This window comes from Sinohyriopsis cumingii, chromosome 6 (assembly GCF_028554795.1).
Source record: "Sinohyriopsis cumingii isolate HCF-2022 chromosome 6, ASM2855479v2, whole genome shotgun sequence".
Classification (NCBI taxonomy): domain Eukaryota; kingdom Metazoa; phylum Mollusca; class Bivalvia; order Unionida; family Unionidae; genus Sinohyriopsis; species Sinohyriopsis cumingii.
In genome coordinates, this window is record NC_142966.1 from 36,845,028 (window position 1) to 36,868,610 (window position 23,583).

Genomic DNA, 23,583 nt, shown 5'->3' on the forward strand with positions numbered 1-23,583 from the left:
AGATGATATGCAAATGGTGTGTGTGTGTGTGTGTGTGTGGGTGTGTGCGATTTGGATATTTATCGTAGCTTTAACAAGTTTTCAGTCATATCGCAACGATGTCTGCAGTGTGGCAGTATATTGTGATGTCTAGCACGGGCATCATGCCGCTGTCCCACCCAGACACATTATCCTAACACCAGGATAACCAGTCCCAACACTAAACTCATTGCTGAGCACATAACGTGGAAGCTGTTAGTACCATTGTTATGTTGTTATGTCTTTGGTATAACTCGGCCGGGGTTCTAACCAGGGTCTTCCCCCCCCCCCCCACTGGGACGGATGCTGTAACTGCTAGGCCACCGGAATAGTCGATAGACAAATGGAAATAAAAAAGAAGAGATGGAAAAACAGAGAGAAAAAGAAAAAGGGGAAATACAATTTAGAATTAACATAATTAGAACTGAAAAGTGAAAAGCATCCCCTCCTTTTGCATACACCCTCCTGTTCTGATGCTATCATACATAATGGGTTAGTACCAATTTTTAAAGAATAGGAAGTAGAACAGTATGGCCAAGAGAGAATTGAAATATATTTTACAAAGTGTACTTATTGGCAAAATTAATAAAATCTACACTTCACGGTCATTAAAACAAAGTGTTAATTATGATGTGGTTAGGGAATGTTAATTGAGGGATTATGAGTTGGTACCTAACGTATATCAATACAAGTTAAGAATTTCAAAACGTAAAGTGGATAGACCCATATTGCAACAAGAAAGTGCATGCTATTTATGATTGCTACAGATTGAAAAATAAGCAACATAATAAAAACAGACTTTCCAAATGCTCATATTTTAAGAGGCCAAGAGTACAGTCCTGTATTGAAAGCAATACATTTGTTGGATCAAACAAATCAGTCTGATTTTATTATTGAGAATTATAGGCCATTCGTGTTGAAAGGTTCTATATCCCCTGTGGGCAATTCTGGCAAGCCTATCCCTATTAACATATTAAGGGACACATGAGCTTCTCATAGTATTTTATTATCAGGTACATTGCCCGTATCTGAGAAATAAATATGGTCAGAGTGTTCTTAGTCAGGATGTAAAGTCCGGCTTTATTTTTCCTCTCCAGTGTAGCGGAATCATGACCATTGCATTATGAAACACAGTGATCCACCTACTGAGCTATGGCCACCTACTCAATAATGATTCAAACCAAAGTATTAAAAGTAAATAACAGATGGATGTTGAGAAAGAAAAGAAAAACATTAAATGATTAAATTGCATTGTAATTTAATTATGCCATCCAGATAAGCATGTATGAATATGACACATTTCACTTCATACAGTAATTGTTCATCTCAACAAAAATGTTTAATATAAAAGATGCAACCCAAATAAAGTCATTTCAGTCGATTTGTATTTCATTATTGAATAAATACAAGAAGCTGGCCATAGCCTGCATGTTTAGCCCACTCATGAACAATATTCAAAATTTTAGTTACAATGGTATTAAAGTGAAAGAAAGTTATAAAAAACAGTACCATTGAGGGTAATCAAAGGGTGTTGACAGATGAACGAAAAGACATCAACTTCCATCTAAGATGGCGGAGTCTTGACAAAACTTGCATCATAGGAAGACATATGCATTACTGCTGCATTGTTAGATGAAAACATCATCTTATTTATCATTACTATCTGCATGGACATTCTCTATTATAATCAGATAAGGTAGTTCCTTCCAAACTTGATAAAACGTCAAACTGTCAATTTGTTATTGGAAGGAACATCAAGAAACAAGACAATTTTCTTTGTAAAGTGTAAATATATTTGAGTAATTCAAATAATTTCATCTTTATCTATTCAGAGAAAGAAGTAAACAAGTTTATGTTATCTGTGCTTAAATTCCGATTAGATTTTCCCCGAGTCCAAAAGACTGATACAAATTAGAAGTAGGCAGCAGACCTTTGAGCACAGGTGCTAAAAATCAAGTCAGGAATATGGATGTGGCATAATCTCGTTGATTGACAATTTGAACATCTGACAAACAGAACTGTTTCATAAACAGATACATATGAACGACGTTTAAAAAGTTTTTCCTTCAGAATATTCAGACAAACTTAGGTTGGAGTTATAGACTTGCATTTAAGTTATACAATGTCCCATTTAAAAACTGCTGTACATTTCTTACCAAAGTACATATCTCAATCTAACATGGGTAAAGAAATTAAAATCCAAACTTTAAGTCGAATATGAAAAATATGTTCAAGAAGAGCATATTTGTAAAAAGAAGCAAAATTTAAAAGCATGTTAAGAAACCGAATGAATAATTATACTGAAGTAATCTTGACTTCAGAGACAACACTCTATTTTCTGATGGAAATATTCAAAACATGGTAATGCTTTCAATATTTTTTTAAATGAATGACAAATAATTAAGAACTACTTCACTGACAGGAAAATTATTTTGCTTAAGACAAATATGAAAAGGTAGAAATAACAAAACTATAAATCTGAACACCAGTTTAAACTTCCTTGGGCTGAATTTAAATTAATCAAATAATCAAAATGAAATATAAGAACACATTGTAAGCACAGCGGGAAAATCTACCCTATTTGTTAGCATATAAGTCACTGTGAAGTTTACGTCGAATCGGCACATTTTATACAGTTTCTCTCCATCATCCACGTATAAGTAGATGCCGAGTATAAGACAAGGCCAGAACAATACCTCAATGTTGTCTTTTTCACTGCTGTTTGTTCCACATAGCATCGTGGATTTTTTATAAATTTGCAGATCGATACCATCAAATGTAGCTAAAAGTACAAAATTCGTTTCACACAAATATTTAAAACAAATTTGCTACTTTTAGCCACAGATTGCTTGAAAATTTATTGATTACAGATACGATAAATTTCGCAATGATGTGTGAAAGACACTTTAGCAACTTCCATGTTCAAGAATATTAATAGTACATATTTCATATTATCGGCAACAGGGAAATTGCATCATTGATGCTAAAATGTCTTTTCCAGGGTTCTGTTTTGATGAGAGATGCACGTGCATTCTATCGCATTTCATATTATATTTGTACATTACTGCCCTGTTTATCTGAAAATTTTGTGAAAGAGAAAACAGTAATAAACTAAACAGTAAATGTAAAAATTACATACCATAATCCTTCCGTTTCAAATTTAAATATTTACAACATTTATATCCATATAGACTCCATTTAGGTCAAATCCCACAAATGACCATTGAATCATATTGTGTCATTTTCTTTGTATACACAATGACATCTCCATTCCCAACAAATAAGAGTAAGTTCATGTACACTTCCTACAGTTAGGTGTCATGTGGTTTTCATCTTTGCTCAGGCTAGTTGTTTGGGTGACATTTCTGTCAAATAATACAAAATGTGTCACTGGTTGAGAAACTTGCACGAGTAAGCACCTGGCATTACACGGTAATGTATTCAGGATACCCTATGGATAGTCTCATTTCCCGATCTGACCTGGTCTGCCTAACATTAACCTCAAAAAGGTTTTAACTGGAATGACTTGACTCAAGCATTAGTGTATTTAATTAGCATGTAAATAGCACTGCAAATCTGTTTTGTTCTTGAGACAATGGATATCATAATAAAAACTAGAAGGAATTGTCGAGACAGTGATATCAATTGATAATCGAACGTAGCATTGCCTTTGTACAGGAGTATGATCACTATCGTCAACTAACTGATCAATATAGATTACAATTGTCTGCAAACCTCTCTCTCTCTATCAGGGCAAAATTTATTTGATCACGAGGTGCAAGAAGAAAAATGCGATGGAATACCTGTCTTTGTCATGGTGACATATATGTATTCAAATTAAAACAACATATATTACTAGTACGTGCTGCTTTAGCGCAATTACATCTGATGTACATGAATTTAATATAGAAAATCATGTAGATATTCTAAAATCCTTCTCAATGTTGGGTGCTGAATTTTTAGTATGCGATATCTTTCCAAAATGATAATTATTTTACGCATTATTTTCCATACTTTCGGAAAAAATATATTTTTCTACATAACAAAAAATTACACGATGAACGATAACACGATTTGAATTACATAATCCATATACATGCCGATTTGGAGTATAAGATAAAGCCCAGACTTTCGGATCCAAAAGTATAAACTTATAGGCCAGCTGTTTGAATTTTGTAGGTAAAGGTTCTAGTTTTTTTAGCTTTAACATAGCTTTAGATTTTGCATTTTTAATAGACTTCAATCTGACTTCATGGACACCTTGTGTTAATAGGTTCCTTCCTCTTTGCCTCTTTACATGCTGCTTTTCCTGGTAGTGAAGCAGTTCTTATAAATTGTCCCAGTTGTCTTTCTACAGCTGCCTTCTCCTCCATAGACCATGGTGTTCTAGTAATTTTCTTTCATTTTGCTTTCACACTTGACTTGCAATTTTTACCTAAAACAAAATATTCCCTTTTACTTTCAGATCTTACATTCCCCAAACATTGATACCATTTGAAATAGGAATTGTTCATCTGTATACCATGTAAGGACTGTTCCATTAAAACATACATGGAACCCAGTGAAAGCACTTTTAAAGTGGTTACTCACTCGAAGATGCAATTTATAATTTTCTTATGATTTTAATATGAATTGTGTGAAATCTAAGTACCGTGGCATATAGTTAAAACACTGCCTTCCCTGGCTACCATGTATGTTTAAATGGAACTGCCCTAAACAATGTAAACAACCCAATACTGACAATAGGAAACATTAAAATTAAGATCTTGAGTTCACACTTACAAATATATTATTGAAACATACTATTAATTTGTTTTAACAGCAACAGATACAATTAAATATCATCTACAAGCACAGTAAATGTAAACGTGTTAACATCAGCATCACAACCATACTGTTTATGAGTTGTAGCCAGTAAAAGAAAATAAACAAATTTAATTGTTAACATTTCTAGGAACACATCAAGTCAAAAATGAAAGAATGTGCCATTAACTAAATTTGATTTTGATATACTGAAACAATTAGCTTTTACATAAAATACACTCAGTTTAATATTGTGGGATAAAGTTATCACAAATGTTTTGTTAAACAATCCTAAAAGCACAAATGTTAGCATTAACAGCGATTTTTTTCATGTGAGAAACTTGTGGTGTGTAAAAATATATTTCTGATGGTGCTCTAATGTTCTGAAATATAACTATTTTGATACAACAAAAGGGCATATCAATCTAGTATGATACATTTAGATAACATGTTATAATCATGTAATTTCAACGTATAGATATTACTAAGTGGATATCCTTAATATGTGAGTTCGTCTTCCAAGACAGCTTATCATGGGATCTTGCAATTAGTTGTTTGCGGTAACCATCAAGAAAGGAATGCACAGCCTTAGTGGTTGTTTTGATCACATCTGGTGGGTTGTTTTTGCAAAGCATTGCACATCAATTTATTCCAAGTGCTAAACTCCAGGGGCATCAAGTTTAATATATTACCTTTACAAAATTCCGCTGTTACGTAAATTTAATTTGCACTATTTGTTAGTTGCTTTTTTATAATTTTGTATTACATTACATGCTATTGTAATGTAACATTGTATGTTGAACTTGACCTTGTCCAAAACTGAGTTCATCTTCAGCTTGACTTTAACTGACATATTTTAAATTTTATTTTGTAAACAAATAATACCTAGCTAAAATAGTCTATATATGTATGAGCTTAATATCATGATCGTTATTAACAAAATAAGTAAATATGTTTGTTTTGGTCTGGGTCTAGGTTTTGCAATTCCCTTAGTGTAAGTCACATAGTCCAGTTTTTGCTTTCTAATAATAATTAACATTTTTATTTTGTAAACATCAGGATCATTCTAGAAGGTTACTGTCCATTAGGTATTTGGTTTTGTTCTAGAAAATGCTAATGGTGACCTAAAGTCAGGTAGAGAACTATATAATCTTGTATCTTAGAGGATTTTTCATTCATGTTTTAAGGTCTAGCACTTTCAAGTTGAATTATAAGTTGTGTTGAGTATTTTATTTCGGGATGGAATCTGTTTCTTCAAATTATTCAAGTGATCATTTTCTCTGGAAATACAAAAGTGCTCTGATGAAATTCTTGGATAGAGACATTAACTGGAATACATAGCGAATTCAAACCTGGAAATATATTACTGTCATTTAACAAAAGTCTGTTGGAACATCAACACTCTACAAGCTACTACATACACAGCAACATTGGATTTAACTTATTCAGGACTTTAAATTATTAGGACTTGTGTCTTTAATTCTAGGATTATTTGGGATTTAATTCATAATTCCATAGTTACTTTTAATTACATTTTCACTTTGCATTCTAGGGAAATAAATTATTTGTTGAATTTTACAAAGCCGTTTGATTTTCACTCTTTTCTGTTACTTATCTTAAGAGCATAGACTTGTAACAGAGCTCTTTTTTCTTCTTCTGCCTCCTCTGAACCATCATCCGGAAGGTATTCAATAGCATCTGTACGACTAAATCTTCACATATATTTTTAATTAAATAAAATGTAAGAACTGGATACTTGTCAATTGTTTTCATTATCAGACATGCAATAACAAGGTAACCAAACCTGGTATGTGTATTATATCTTGCTGTAATCTGACCTTTAAAACTGGGACCTATCAAATGTGTGAAAATTGTGAGCTTTAATAAAGTGGCTAATAACCTTTGGTGGTCAAAACATTTATTTAAAAAACAAATACTTGATTCTGTCTGGATATACTTCCACAAGGAAAAAGGCGTAATGGTAACTTTAGTATGACCAAAGCAATTAGACAATGGAACATGTATGAAGCAGAATTATTTTAGGAAATGTGTGTGTGTGTGTGTGTGTGTGTGTGTGTGTGTGTGTGTGTGTGTGTATGATTTGAAATTTCAATGTAGCTTTAAAAAGTTGTCAGTCATATCGAAATTATGTCTGCAGTGAGAAAGTTTATAGTGATACTCTAGCACTGGGACATCATGCCGCAGACATGTAGCATCTTGTCCCACCCAGTGACACAGCACCGGCCTTGGCAAACGTAGGGTCCGATTTGGATAATTTTGGCGGAAACCCCTGGACCTCCTGTGAACAAGGTATTGGAAAATAAACTTTAAAACAAGTTTTATATGATGTTGAACTTAAACTCAGTCCAGTCGGACTAAGACCGGCCCTGTAGTTACATCATCCTGACACCAGGCCTACCAGTGCTAGCACTAACCTCTTAATGCTGAGCGCTAAGCAAGGCAGCTGCTAGTACAGTTTTTATAAGTCTTTGGTATGACTCGGCCGGGATTCTAACCCACAATCTCCCTCATCTAACCCACAATCTCCCTAACTGCTAGGCCACCGGCACGGTTTGTTCAGGAAGTAACCAGCCCTAATCCCAATATACATATATTAGGCGACAGCTGACACAGTATGACTAGGTTAACAGTGTTACGTCGATCAATTAGCAGCCTTAATGCTATATTAATCCATCATTCAAGCATAATTTCTAATTTTGGAAACAGTAATCCAGCCATTGTTTATAAACTTTAATTCTTTACTGACCACTTAATGGGGTCTCCAATGGGACAACTACTTAATTCATGAACATTATTTAAGATTCAAATAAAGCTAGTCATAATAATATATTAAATACTGCATATGTAATACCATCTATGCACTATTCATTTTATTTCATAGAAGGTATGGATAAGGAATCTCAAGGTAGAAACAATCAAGTTACGCTTGTGACAAGGTATGCTCTCCTTGTACACAGAGGCAAGGTTCTCAATAGATTTCCGAAATCTCAAGGGCATTTTATTATATGTCTTCTCAAAGGTTGTAATTTAAATCGTTCCTAACACTATGCTGTATAAGTTTCGATATTGCAGCTATATTGATGTGCTTTATACACAAGAAATCATGGTCTAAAACAGCCGATACAATAACAGTATCATCCTACCCCATTTTGATTATGCACTGTTTCGACTCGAAGTCATAAACTGCTAGTCTATAGAGAATGAACCTCTCAATGACAAAAGTTATTTGTCATTAAACAATCCATTACACTAACTATCCTGCTTTAAATCAATAAAGTTCTCATCAAAGTCTTTAGTAACTTTTTCGATGAGACAAACCACCCTCTGCCTAAAACAGTCGCTACTAAACATCTGATGGCAATGTGACAGACAACGGACACCTACATCAGTAACACTGTTCAGAATACTGTAATGAAATCTCAAGCTCCATGAGGAGCGGTTGTAACCGATTTTATTTAGGTGGTTCTTTGTTACTGTAATGTGGGCACATTTTCAAAAAACAAATGCTTGTCTGATACATTTTACAGCTTTATCAGCGTCCTTTACGTATGTTTTAGGGGCCCTGAGTGGCCAAGTGTCTAAAGCACTCACCGTTTATGATCACTGCCGTCTCACCTCTGTATGCGTGGGTTTGAGTCTCAGGCATGGTTAACGTGGGTACTTGATAAAATATTGAAATTAAATTCTTCTCCTTTAAAATTGTTTTTGTCTATGATTATCTGCACTTCTCACAAAATGAGATATAATGGATGCATATACACATTGCCCATTAACTTTTTAAAAATAGATCATAACCTAAATCTGATAGTAGGCTTTTGTTTGCTAACAAATAAGCAATTTGATTATAATACCATCCTGATTTTCCCCAAGTTGTTATTTTTGCTTTCGAGACAAAATCTCTCCCCAATCAAAATTATAATAAACATATGAAAACCTTCAGGAATGTTAAAGTGAATTTTTTGGTCTCATTTTTCTGGTAAATTTGAGTGTTCTATGTACTTCTGTTATTATGGTGGCACGAAAAGTAATAGACTTGTGTGAAGGTGCGAAGTGCAAGAAATCTTAACTCGGGTAATTTGGGGGCCATATGCTTATGAATGACGTCACCAATAGTTGTATCTGGGAACTATCTATTATTGGTCAAACGTCACCTAGCTCTGTGTACAGATAATATATAATCATGGCACAGGACAGTGATGTCTTCTGATGTCCAATCTAGACCAACTATTAACCGCGTGCTAATACTCGGAAGGAGATAACACATGTAATAGACTATACCTCTGTATTACTCTAACAGAACATCAGTGAAACAAATATTACAACAGACTTATTTGCCCAAGGAAGCTGTTGTCAACACTGTACATTGATGTAAGCAATATGGTGGCTGTTAATTGTAGGTGTAGTCTCACAGCTGAGTCATAGCCAGTTGCTGCTGACTGCCGTATATATGTATGGGATAGTCCTAAGTAGAATAAAGGGCATTGTGTGGAAGTGTAGAAGTGTAAATAGCAATATGCAGAGTTTTCCAAATTTGAGAATTAATTTTCAGCAGGAATGTACGTGTTGATGTGAAAGTGCTCCGACATATCACATGTAGACATGGTGTTCCCATTCAGTAACAACATCAAGTTCCACTAGATAGAGCTTAAACTAATGTCTGAATATACCTACCCGGTTGTTTGTAACCTCCCCCCCTTCCAATTTAAAAAGCAAAAGGCACACATGAGATCAAAGAAGCTCAGAACTTAATCAGTTCGTTTATTGATTTTTATTTTCAAACCTGATTATGTCCAGGGGTCCCTAAAACAGTTATCATCTGCAAGTTTCCCTTAAAACAAAGTTTTCAGTTTTAAAGACGACCATGCTTGTTAGTCATTTCGGGTTCCTGGACAAATCCATTTTCAGTGAAGTGGTATATGCAGGACTAAACGTGTATGTACATAGAAGGAAAATAATATGTTGTCTGCTTCCGATATTTACAATGTCGAATCAAGCAAAATAAAAGAATGACAAATACAAATTGTCCTTTCCCGTGGATTTGTTGTTGTAGGGTTTAACGCCATTTTTCAGCACACGATAGGCTATACATGGCGGCCAATATTAATGGTGGAGGAAGAACCCGGGAAAACCCAGGAAAGAACCACCGACCCACGAGAACCTACTGGCAAGCTTTCTCACATACCCACTCTGGCTGAATCCAAGACTCGAACCCACGCAGACAGAGGTGAGATGGTAGTGATCCGTAACTGAGGGCACTTTAGACCACTCGGTCACTCGGGGCTCCCTCTCGTGGATTTACAAAGCAGTATAATTTCTATAATAAAGAGTGGAAAGAGATATAAAACTAAAGTCTGAACATTGTGGTAATTTATGGAATTATCCGACAGTTACCAAATTCGATGAATTACATTGCAATGCTGTCTGAGGAAAAGAAACTCATCCATAGTGTATGCAATATGCCGCCGTGATAGTATGGAAAGGCCGTTAAGCTTGAAAGTTGACTAGTTCATTAGTACCTGAATTTGGAATGGTCCTGCTCGTGAGATGCTAAGTCAGGATTCAGACTATAATAATAATAATAATAATAAGGACTTTGTATAGAGTCTAATCTATAGAAACTCTAAGCTCTTTACAACATTAGACAACACCTATAACATAAAAAACATATATAATAAAATGATTACCAAAATAAACCCACCATGAAATTAGAAAACATTAAAAAAGGCTGAAGATATTTAAGGTAGGAAACATTATTAGGTCTTGAAGTTTGTTCTTGCAGTCGCAATAAGTGAGTTTAAAGAGCACTCTTGAATGGGATCACTGTGTCTTTGTTTGCTTATCAACGATTCTGTCATGTATAGATCTTTATCTTATGTTGGGGGATATATTGTATCATCAAGAGTGAGAACTGTACTAGCTTGAAAGGGACCAACAATTAACTTTTCGAGGGTATCAGGTACTGACACAGATGTATTCCGTTTTCCTTTCCTGGCCTATCTGACATTTTTTTAATGTTCTCTTTCTTTTCGTTCTCTTTTTGGAATAATACACAAAACAAACAAGAAGCACAATATCCTTCTTGCACTATACAGTTCATCTTACTCTTCTTCTCTCTCAACAATGACGTTGAAAAGGAAATGGATGAGAGAGAGAGAGAGAGAGAGAGAGAGAGAGAGAGAGAGAGAGAGAGAGAGAGAAGTGATCCACTTCTTCGTTAATCCACTATTTTATGACATCAATTTGAACTGTTGTGGCATGTAAATACAATAATCAAGACCTTCGCACAGGGGCTCGTATCATTGCTTACAATTTAACTGTCAGTCATAATATTATTTTATGCAAAGTGTCTGACTGATAAGCAATGATACGAGGCCCTGCGCATCAAGCTCATTCAGTCATTGGTGGAACTTGACACAAGCAAGTTGTCACAGATGATTACGAATGGAAGAGCGAACAACTGTTTTGGACGAATATAATAAACAGCTTTTTAAAGAATCTTTTTATTTCTTACCAGTCTGATAGAGTACGTCTTGCCATCCATCTTCCAAGATCTAGGTCACATGTGTGTTACGTCTCGCAGCAATAAAATCCATATACACACCAAATAACGCGCCAAAACACTGCACTATATCAGCCGCGCCGGGCTTAAAAATAACATAAAAATAATGAGGACTTTGTATAGCGCCTAATCGTTAGAAGCTCTAAGCGCTTTATAACATTAGACAACACCTATAAGATAAAGAACATATAATATAATGATATGATCACGAAAACAAACACCATGAAATTTCTTGGCATCCGTCCGTCTACGAGAGACGATGGCATAGCTCCAAAGTACGCTTTTGCTTATCCTTCTTTTTAGCTCTCTTTTCAGCTTGCTTTATTCTTCTCTTTTCCTCTGCGTTTTGAACTCCCTGCCTGACAGCTAGACGCCAGCTGGAACGGTTGTTTGCACAGCTCTCCCAGTCGTTGACATTGATGTTTGCTGTCTTCATATCCTTCTTGCAAACATCTTTGTAGCGCAGATGTGGTCGTCCAGTTGGTCGTGCACCTTCTGCTAACTCCCCATATAACAGGTCCTTGGGAATGCGACCTGGGTCCATTCTCTTGACATGGCCAAGCCAGCGAAGGCGCCTCTCGCTGAGTATGGAGAACATGCTGTTCATGTTGGCGCGTTCTAGAACTTCTGTGTTGGGTACTTTGTCCTGCCACTGGATGTGCAGAATGCGCCGCAGACATCTCAGGTGGAAGCTGTTGAGTTTCCTCTCGTGTCTTGCATAGGTGGTCCATGTTTCGCTGCTGTAGAGAAGTGAGCTGAGCACGCACGCTTGGTAGACACGCAGTTTGGTCTTCTCTGTGAGGTTGGGGTTGTTCCAGACCCTCTGGTTAAGTCTGGCCATCACTGCTGCTGCCTTGGCAATCCTGCCTCCCACCTCAAAATCAATGGAGAGTGAGCTGGAGATGTTAGACCCGAGCTATGTGAAGTTCTCGACAACTTCCAAATTGTACCCATCGATGGAGACAGAGGGAGGGGAGTCTGTGTCCTGTGCCATGACATTTGTTTTCTTCAAACTGATGGTCAGTCCAAATTCCTTACATGCATGGGAGAGGCAGCATACCAGCTGCTGAAGTCCATCTTCCGTGTGTGATGTCAAGGCTGCATCGTCGGCAAAGAGCAATTCACGGATGAGTACCTCTGTGACTTTAGTCTTAGCACGGAGACGGGCGATGTTGAACAGCTTGCCGTCAGCCCTGGTATGGATGTACACTCCCTCGTAGCAGTCCTTGAATGCGTACTGGAGAAGCATGGAGAAGAAGATGGCAAAGAGCGTCGGTGCAAGGACACAGCCTTGTTTGACTCCGCTAACGACTGGGAATGCTTCAGATGTTGCGCCATTGAAGCACACACTGTGCTGTGCATGTTCTCGTGGAACGACATAATGACAGCAAGCAGACGTGGGGGGCAGCCGATCTTCTGCAGAAGTCTGAAGAGTCCACTCCGACTAACCATGTCAAACGCCTTCGTCAGGTCTATGAAGGCAACGTAGAGGGGCATCCGCTGCTCGCGACACTTCTCCTGCAGCTGACGTAGTGAGAAGATCATGTCTACAGTTGACCTGCCGGCTCGAAATCCACACTGGGATTCTGGGTAGACGCGGGAGGCTAGGATCTGCAAGCGTGCCAAGGCAACACGGGCGAAGGCCTTTCCGACGATGCTGAGGAGGGAGATGCCCCGATAGTTGTTTCAGTCACTACGGTCTCCTTTGTTTTTGTACAAAGTGACGATGTTGGCATCACGCATGTCCTGTGGGATGTATCCCTGTTCCCAGCAAAGGCAGAGGAGTGTGTGTAGGGGCTGGAGCAGTGCTGGTTTTCCGCTCTTGAGGACTTCAGGCGGAATGCCGTCGCTTCCGGGAGCCTTCCCACAGGCAAGGCAATCGATGGCTTTTCCGAGCTCTTCCAGGGTGGGCTGTGTGTCTAGCTCCTCCATGACAGGCAGGTCTGGAATGGCGTCCAGGGCAGTTCCAGTGACATTGTTTTGGGTTGCATATAGCTCGAGATAGTGCTCAACCCATCGCTGCAGTTGTTTCCCCTGGTCTGTGATGACTTCGCCCGTCTTGGACTTGAGGGGGGCGGTCTTGTAGCTGGGGGGGGCCTGTCGCTTGTTTGATACCCTCATACATTCCTCTTGTATCCCCGGTGTCAGCAGCTGTCTGTATACTGTTGCAAAGGTTCAGCCAGTAGGTGTTGGCACAGCGGCGGGCGGTCTTCTGGGCATTATTCCTTGCAGTCCTGAGGGCTTGTAGTGTTCTGGGACTAGGTGCAGCCTTGTATGCCAGGAGGGCTTTCCTCTTTGCCTCAGTCACGGGCTCCATCTCCTCCCAGTTTGCCTCATACCAGTCGACATTCTTTCGCTCCCTCTTCCCGTAAGCTGTGATGGCTGAATTGCACACAGAGTCACGGATATGGGACCACTTGGAATCAATGGTGTCATCAGGTGTCACTTTGGTGAGGGCTTCCTTCAGTTTGCTGATGAACTGCTGTGTTTTCTCTGGGTTGCTTGCACAGCAGGTGTTGATACGTGGGTGACCCTTCTTCTTGGCGTGGTGCAGCTTCTTGGGTAATATTCGCACCTTGCTGGCCACGAGGGAATGGTCCGTGTCACAATCGGCACTGTGCTAGCTGCGGGTAAGGAGGACACTGGCCAGTTCTGCACGCCTGGTGATGACGAGGTCTAGCTGGTGCCAGTGGCGTGAACGTGGGTGTCTCCACGACACCTGGTGGATCTCCTTGCATTTGAAGAAAGTGTTTGTCACACATAGGCTGTGGGAGCAGCACATCTCCAGCAGTCGCTGACCATTCTCGTTGATCTTTCCCCTTCCGTAAAAGCCGAGACAGGTGGACCAGGCCTCATGGTCAGCTCCCACTCTAGCATTGAAGTCTCCTAGTAAGTAAAGGCTTTCATTGTTGGGGATACTAGATATTGCCTGATCCAGAGCCTCATAAAACTTGTCTTTCTCCTCGTAGGTGGAGTAGAGGGTTGGAGCGTACACACTGAAGATGTTGACCGGGCCTAAGGATGTTGACAGCCGGAGGGCAAGGATTCTCTCAGTACCTGATGATGGAGGTTCAATGAAGGCGATTAGCGTGTTCTTGACGGCAAAGCCTACACCATGATGCCTAGGTTCATCCAAGGGCTTCCCCTGCCAAAAGAATGTGTAATTGGCTTCCCTGATGGTGCCGCTGTCAGCCAGTCGGGTCTCCTGGAGGCAGGCAATGTCGATGTTCAGTCGGGAGAGTTCTCTGTCAATGACGGCAGTCTTCCGTGCATCGTCGATCTGATGTAGGTCAGTGGTCAATCCAGGACACATGGTCCTGATGTTCCAGGTTGCAAAACGAAGAGTTGGAGTCTTTTTATTTCTTCTTTTAGTCTTTCCTGGTGCAGAGTTTTGTGGCCCACTTGTCGAGATGGTTCTCTAAGCTCCACGCACCCAGTGAAGCAGGCAGGCCATGGCGGGCAGCACCTTACTGACTGGGGGCTGCCCAGCTTGAGGCGGGCGGTAGCTGTCCAGTGAGACCTGATGATCTCTCCCACCGTCAGAAGTAACCCCTGGCGCCAAGCTCTACGCCAATCGAGCTTTGACTTAGAACCGGTAAACTGCTACTTCTCGTGTTGTGCCGACGCCGTACGACGACGCTGGAGTGTCCTCTCCAGTGGAGCTATGAAGCCTGGGCAGGGTGGTATGGAGAATCAGCTGTTGCCCATGCAGCAGATCCCCCCTCTCCACGCAGCTGGTGTGCCCAAGGGAACGACGAATGCCGATACAGCTTGGCACCAACGGCGTCGCAGGAGTTGCCGGAATGACGTTGAAGTCAATGTCATACCGCCTTAGGGACTCCATCTCCGGATTTTCTGTCGGGGTTTACTCCCTTAGCCTTTCCCATGAGTGGGTATAGCCACAAGGCAGCAGAAGTTTGGAATCGGAGTTTTCATTCTCCTAGATGAGCTACCATCCAAGGTTTACGAGTCCCATCTACCCGAAGCAACTGGTTTTAAGGCGCCAGTGGGCCGCCTTCACCCCTTCTCCTGTTAGTAGAAAACATGTTCTGCCGGGCTTCAAATCTAAGCCACTCGCGAAGGCCAGGAGCTGGATTTTAGTTGACAGAGGCAGTAAGAGACGCAGGCCGTATGGGGCATTTTGGAGGATTGGGGCGCTTGTCTCCCACTCCCACCCCGGGCAATGTCAACCTTAGACCACACCATGAAATTAGAAAACATAAAAAAGCACGCTGAAATTATTTAAGGTAGGAAACATTATTAGGTTTTCAAGTTTGTCCTTGCAGTCAAAATAAGTGAGTTTTGAGATCTCTTCAAATATTGCACTTCTGATGGCATCACCAGTTTACCGTTACTACAAAATAATTTTGTTTAAATCACTAGTAATATTAATAATTATGTTTGAGTCGTTTGTATATGTATACGCAATTTACAGTGACACTGCACAGATGAGATGTTATCAATCGATGACAAACAATCAGAACTCACACGCCTTCTGATTGTCAAAGCGTTTGCACACCTGTCTACAGCCGCAATACACACGGAGTGTAACTGTCTGTCCAACATTACCGACTTTGTGAGGACTTTCACAATAACGCGTAATTCATCTCTTATGATCATTCTCAACCATTTGCCGACGAAACATTTCGAAGGCTGGTGTGTAAGTCCTCACAATGTAGTCCATTCCTCAAGATGTTGGTGTGCATTCAAACTCAGGTCCTCGCAAGTAAACCAAAGCACACACAAATCACGTAAGCACATTTAGGTCTCTATAACAACTATACGTACACAGGTATTCAGGTATTCTATGTAACGACCTGCTGTAAGTCATGTAAACATATGCAGATTTATATTAATCATGAGTTCGGCAGGACAGGTAAAATTCTTACAAATCTATTGTAAGCAAGAAGTTCGGTATGTACCTAGAACTGATACCAAATACACCTATTAATATAGCACAAGGCTTTGAAACCAACACATACTCCCTTTACCTCACGATTATAATATCGTATTGTATTAACCCCGCACCATCAAACAGAATAAGGTACACACCATAGTGTTTTCTTAGTGTTACAGTAAAGAATATTATCCAAATCGTATACTATCTGCCAAACAAGGTCTAATATTGCATCCGAATTTAGTTTCTATATTGTCATCAATATTTAAGTTATTGGTTGTAAACTGTATTACTACTTGATGTCTTAAAATAGTATATAATACTCTATATCTCATTTACGTATTTGTAAAATTAGCCTGGTTCGGTGCTAAGACGCTATTGTGGAATTGTTGACTTCCTCACTTTTTAGCAATGAGTAAGCTAGATCATCCCATGCATAAGACAGTTGCTGAGTACGTAATATATTATTATTTGTAGAAAAAAAATAGTGACATACGGGAACAAATAAACGAATGTTAGCTCATTATTTCTGTATTTTGCTAGTGTAGTGAGAGAGATCAAAATCATTTTAATTACAAGTTTCTAGTTAAAGTCCTGTACGGATTTTTCAGCATGTGATTTTACAAGTGCCTTATATTTGTATTCCTAATTCCTAATATTTGCTTCCATGAACGCAAATAAAAAATAGCAGATACTGTTTTTGGTATAGATTTGAGAAGAAAATTGTGTTGTGAATTCTCTTTCGCCTAATATAAATCGAATGAATCTGGTGAGTATTATAGTTTAATTAAGATTTTTTGTGTTGTTGCTGTAAATAAAAACAAACACAGACAGACATAAATGTATTTATTTTAATTTTAGCTCGTTACTTTCTATCAGTACAACAGTTATAACTTTGTATTCCATATCATCAATAAATGATTTGAAATATTCTTCTGACACACAAGAATATAAACAAACGCGCACACACACGCACACACACACACACACACGCACACACACACGACACACACACGACACACACACACTACTTCTTATCAACCTTTTCTCTAGATCAGTGAATCATTGAATGAACTGTTGCCCCTTGGCTTGGGTTAACTCACAAAAGTATGTGGTTTAAACAAAATTATACAAAATGATTGCTATTTATACAATAGTGGTATTTTTAATTGAGTGTAAAGGTAATCACGAAACTTGCCAAGTTATTAGTGTCATCAAGGTTTCAAGTGAGTTACGTGATAATTAAAATCAGTAAATAGCAATTATTCCTAAATCTGATTGACAGTGTTTTCTTGTCTATTGAGTAATGGCTCTATTTATGAAATGATTTATGAAAATTGGGTGTTTAATTCAGCCCCTGTCCCAGCTGCTGTCATTACTTGACAAAACTGTGGGGAATTGTTGTCGACATTGGATTACAGTAATTATTTCTCGTTTTTTGTTAAATCCAAAGAAACGCACACGTCAACTTGCCCTCGACGTAGTCACGATCACTAGAAATGTAATTCTGATTACCAAAAGGAATATATATATATATATATATATATATATATATATATATATATATATATATATATATATATATATATATATAATGTTGAAACTGGAACAAATAGCAATTGATTAATGAGAACCGAATCCATAGTTTTTTAACTAGGCTGTAAGTATATATAGGAACATTACTGTGAATTTGAGTTGGCTTATTCATGAGACTGGCAAGTTAGTAATGCAGGTCAGAAGGTCTAGCTTAAGTTCTGAAATATACCCCATTCGTATACTTTGAAATTGAGGACATAGTTTTATTAGCAATTCGGGGACAAAAGACAGGTAAGTTTTTAAGTATCTGTTTACAAGTATTTCATTTTTCTTCTTTTATTTTCATTCTTCTCAATAATTTCGTATTGAAACACAAGTAATGATCGATAAATGCCTTCTACAGTGCAAAACTTGAAGACACTCTGAAGATAAACGATAAACCATTCTTAATTGAATATCGTTAGGTGTTAGTCGTCTCCTGTAATCACTAGTTTATAGATTACGGTGTAAAACACTCATTAGGCCCTTGTTGGTGTTGCTATTCTTTAAACTGTGATTATCCTTTCAATAATTACATATAAGTTTGTAGTTTTGTTTAGATATTGCCTTTGTTTCATGCCACCTTGTTGTTTGTCCCAGTTCAAAAGATCTTTCTTGTTAGGCTTTAGAGGATACCTGGGAACGACCAAGAAAAATAATTTATATACTAACGGCATATAAACAGAGGGTTATCTGGGCGTCAATTTAATTGGTATGTCACCGTCATTAATTAGAGAGAGAGACAATCGACTGTGGTTTATAAACCATTATTAATAGGGACAGCGGAGGTAAACCAAGTCAAGTTCACTCCCGTCTAAACTCAAAGGTCATCCCATACCCGCCCACATTGTGCAGGGGTGGTAAATAAGGTAGATAAACGAATTGCTGCATCATTTTACCCTTAAATCATATTGCATACATGAATACTTGTATTTAACATTCTCTGTCTGTCTGTCTGTCTCTCTATTGTTCTCTTTTTTATGTTGCTATGTTTATGGAGGTATGTGCATGTCTTCCTAAACAGGACTGGGGCCCAGGATGGCTTTTATAAATCTAGGCACATTTCACCTCTGGGTGCATGAGTATGAGTCTCAACTCGACCAACAGCTTACCATTGGTCGGTGGCTCTTCCTCCCCCTTGCATTCGTGTTCAGAGATTGGTGTTAAACCAAACAAGACCTAGCAGATCTTCTTACAAACTTGATATCCATACCTTTGTACATGTAGTGCATATACAATTCGCACGATATATAGAATCTGTGTTGGGGTTAGTACCGAGACAAGGAAATCCCAGTCAAGGGGTTATATTATTTATCTTCCCACATGCTTGCCTCGTGGGGAGACATAAAATGTAATCCCGAGACTGGGATTTTCTTGTCTCTGTCCAAACCCTCACATAGATTGTTTTTCTCACTCATTTTGTCCTTTAAAATAAAATGAACTCTTCACTAGTGTAATATAATTCACGTCCAAATGTTTACGTGCGGCTCATTAATTCAAATATTTCGACGAGGGCTGTGAGGTGACTGTTGCATCAGAAGTACACAGTTTATACGCGTGATCAAATAAAAAAAAAACAACATAAAACGGCTCATAGTAATGAGGTATTGTCACATTTAATATATGCATGTTATATGAAATTAACAATAAATAATTAATATTTGTTACAAGAAAATGTTTCGTTTTCATCAGTTCCAATTTTGAAAAGTTACATTGTAAAAAACGAAACGATACTGGGTGCACATATCTATTGTAGTTATACTTTGTACAAGCTTTAACGAAGAGTAACATATTGCATTAGTTTATTCATGGGTAATTAGATATCTATGTCACTATCTTATATAAATCTCCTCTTCTTTGGATGAGGTGACACTCTTTGTGACATACTTGTGTTGTAATTAATATTGATTGTAAAATCACTCCCGTGTATGAAAGACCATCTTGATATGGACCCTAGCAGATAACCATGTTCAAGTTCACGGATTCTTTGAAAATGCCATTTTTCTTTCTTGGAAATATGGCGAGTGCTACCGTGGAATTTGCTATTGGATTAATGTGTTGACGGATAAATAATTTCTACTGGTTGGTAAGTGCATTATTTGTCATTATATAGTGTAGGTATATTTTTGATTCAACTGGGGCACATTGGAGATGCTTATCACAGTTAGAATAAAGCATTTTTGACATAACACATTTCTGGCTGTTACTAACTTTTCTGTGGTTGTCAACACATTAACCCCCAGCGACGACTTTACGGGGCAGGAGGTAGTAACCTACTGGCGAGCTCTGTAGCGTCATGGTCATGCATGATACACTAAAGTGGGTGGTATTATAGAAAGGTAGACAGATGTAGCTCTACAATGATACCAAATAATCTGGAATATCTAGTTGCACTACAAAATACAGATAGAAAAACCTCATTTTTTGGACCCGACTTTTTGTTGCGCAAAACTCGCCCGTGGTCGGAATCCCATTTTGTGTCCGGATTTTAGACTTTTAGGTCTCAGATCAAAGGCAAACCGGTATGAACTGCAAATAGACAGATGAGCCTTTGCAAAATGTAGGATAAGATGAGCATTTGGAATAAAGAGTGGTCTCCATACAAAAATAATATCTCCGTTTAGCAAACAAAAAAAAAAAAAGAAGTCCAACTTCTACCCTTCTGCTCACGCGCGAGTCAAATAGCCAACGAAAAATGATGTTTCTAACACAACTAGGCAGTATGTTATCGAAAGATGACCGGGGATTTAGTGTTTTCGAGTCTATTCAGAAATAGCTTTCAAAATGTGTTTCCTACTCGATTTTCAGGCAAAAATGGCAAAAACCTCCAGGGGTTAATGTGTTAAGAGAGTTGGGAGGTTATCAAGTGTATAGGTCTATAGTATATGTGTATGGATCAGTGTTTTTGTCATAGTTCATTCCACATCATTGAGAATTGTATTATATCTGTAGCACAGTCAATTTTCAGGTCATCGTCATTAAATGTAGCTAACATTATATAACTTGTTTCACACGAGGAATTTAAAACTGGATGGGTAGCTTTAGCTACATTTAATGGCGTTGACATGAAAATAAACTGAGCTACACCTCTATATAGGATAAAATTGACCATGCTGTGTGGAACGAACTAGCATAATACCAAACAAGCTCGACGTTGTTTGCGTGTATCTCTTTATTATCTCTCGAAATGCTTTTGTTTGGTGTGATCTCAAAGATAGATTAACCTTAAGTTACTAGGTTTTTGTTATAAATTTGTTGCTTCTGTTCTTTAATTTCAGAACAACTACAATAGGCACAGCAAAAGACAAGGGTTGGTTACTATTTTTAAAGCAGTTCTAAGCGCGTGGACACGATGATTGAGACGACTGGTCTGAGATGATTAAGGTAAGATAAGAAAAGAAAGGTTAGCAAAACAACTATATTCATCTGTCGCATGGGCGACTAAATTCCATACAGTTATAACAAATTCACTGGAGGTAAAGACGGCAGTATGTAGGTGGAATTCAAGTACAATAGATGTAGACATACCACACAGATGTGAGATCCATTTTTCTCCTCTGTATGTCTTTAAAGAACATTGTCATAAGAAATGAACTGTGCGTTAACCCAAACCGACATACACCATGGAGTTTGTTTCTGCTAGGTAGAGGAAATTACGTATATGATTCAGAATTTATAATATATGTCCAAAAGAGATTTAATATTATCACAATGTTTTCAAAACAGATTGTCATAAATATTCGGTTCCTTCATTGTCATTTGTGCACAATATATTAAGCATAGTGTATATCATCAAAGATCTTATTTACTTATTTGTAAAAATAGCTTTAATCGCAACCATTACGGAATTCCTGGTTTCGTTAATTACATCAGTGAATACATATTTGACAAGTTGTGTTATTTCCAGCAAAATACATTTTCGCAACATTACCTGTAGTGTAAAAATAAGAACTGGATTCAATAAAAGGTATCTGCATTTGCAGATAGAAAGTAGTGGCGGATTGAACCTTACTTAGAATTTGAGTTGGCTTATTCATGAGATTGGCAAGTTAGTAATGCTGGTCAGGAGGTCTAGGTTAGGTTCTGACAAATAGCCCATTCGTTCACTTTGAAAGTGAGGACATATTTTTATTAGCAATTCGGGAACTAAACCCAGGTACATTTCCTAAGTATCTGTTTTTAAACATTTCATAATTTTTCTTTTATTTTCGTTCTTCTCAATCTTTTCTAATTTAATCGCTGAGAACGATTGGCAAATGTCCTTTTAATGTGCAAATATAGAAGACAGGACTTCTTCTGAAAGGTAAATTATGAACCATTCTTAATTCAATATCGTCAGGTAAGAATCTTCTCATGTAACCCCTGTATTATAGATGGCGATGTACAACACTCTTTAGACTCTTGCTGCTGTTGCTATTCTTTAAAGCATGATTACTTTTTCAGTAATTACGTAGGAGTTTGCAGTTTTCTTTATAGTTTGCCTTTGTTGTCTGCCACTTGTTTGTTTTCAATTTCAAAGGCTATTTCGTGCCAGTGTCAATAAGGGTATATTATTTGGACACAAACTAAACATGTATACACTATCCGACTATAATTAAAGATGCATTGGGACTTCAGTTTAACTAAGTTGCCAAAGTCATGAACAAGGAAGAGAGAAATTCGTCCACGGTTTATAACCCTTCCTAATAGGGGCAAAGAAACGACACTTAAATAGGATCACTTCCGTCTAAACAAGACCGACATCCCTTGCCCCCAGATGTTGTCCAGGAGTAAGCAATAGTGTAGAGTCGAGTTTCTGCATACTTTTATTCCAGAACTCATAATGGATACCTGTCTATTTATACTTAACATTAACCCGTTCATTGGTCATGCCCTCCCTCTCTCTCTGTCTCTTTTATTTTATTTTGCTATATTTACGGATATATTTGCATATCCTTCGAAAAGGTTTCGCAGCCCTAGGTTTGCTTTCTAAATCATTCACACATATCAGCTCTGGGTGCGTGAGTTTGAGTCTCAACTCAACCAACGTAGGTATGTGAGTAAGCTTACTAGTAGCTTTCCGTTGGTCGATGGTTCTCCCTCCACAAAGCTACTGACATTCGCGACCTGAAAATGGTCCTAAACCTTCCAAGGTTAAGCAGATGTTTAAACCTTCTTGACTTGCATATGTTTGTGTATTTGGTGCATAGGAAATTCGCAAGATAAGTAAATAGACTTATTACAAATGCACAGCAAACAACGATGGCAATAGGCTGCTAGAATTGAAGTAAAATACAGGTAATACATGTACCACACAGAATTGAGATCCACTTTCATCTACTTCAGTCATAAAATACTATTATAACATAAAGTTCAATGTGTGTTATCCCAAACAGACGTATAGCATGCCGTGTATTTTAACAAGAATATATGCAATTACGTGTGCTATTTATATCGCATAATATCTACACCGAAGATTCTTAAGATTCTCAACTTATTTTAGAAATATTGATATAAATAGTTAAGTCATTCACTATATATGTCCAAAAGAGACTTAATATTTTCACAATGTTTTCAAATTAAACTGTCATTAATATTCGGTTCCTTCATTATCATATTTGCACAATATCTTAAGCACAGTGTATATCATCAAAGATCTAATTTACTTATTTGTAAGAATAACTTTAATCGCAGCCATTACGGAATTCCTGGTTCCGTTAATTACATCAGT

The 23,583-nt window shown here is 37.9% G+C and overlaps 1 protein-coding gene across 2 annotated transcripts in view; it reads left to right on the plus strand.

Moving 5' to 3' along the window:
• The window catches only part of LOC149796720 (tryptophan 2,3-dioxygenase-like), an 83,052-nt gene that overhangs the window by 16,436 nt on the left and 43,033 nt on the right, over positions 1 to 23,583 (plus strand). The window contains exon 2 of one of the 2 annotated variants that reach the window (XM_089961364.1): positions 21,152 to 21,276. The gene's annotated coding sequence lies outside the window, so the exon portion shown is untranslated. Of the gene's footprint in view, positions 1 to 21,151; positions 21,277 to 21,983; positions 22,030 to 23,583 lie in introns of those variants that run through there. The other variant, XM_089961365.1, reaches the window with a different exon arrangement.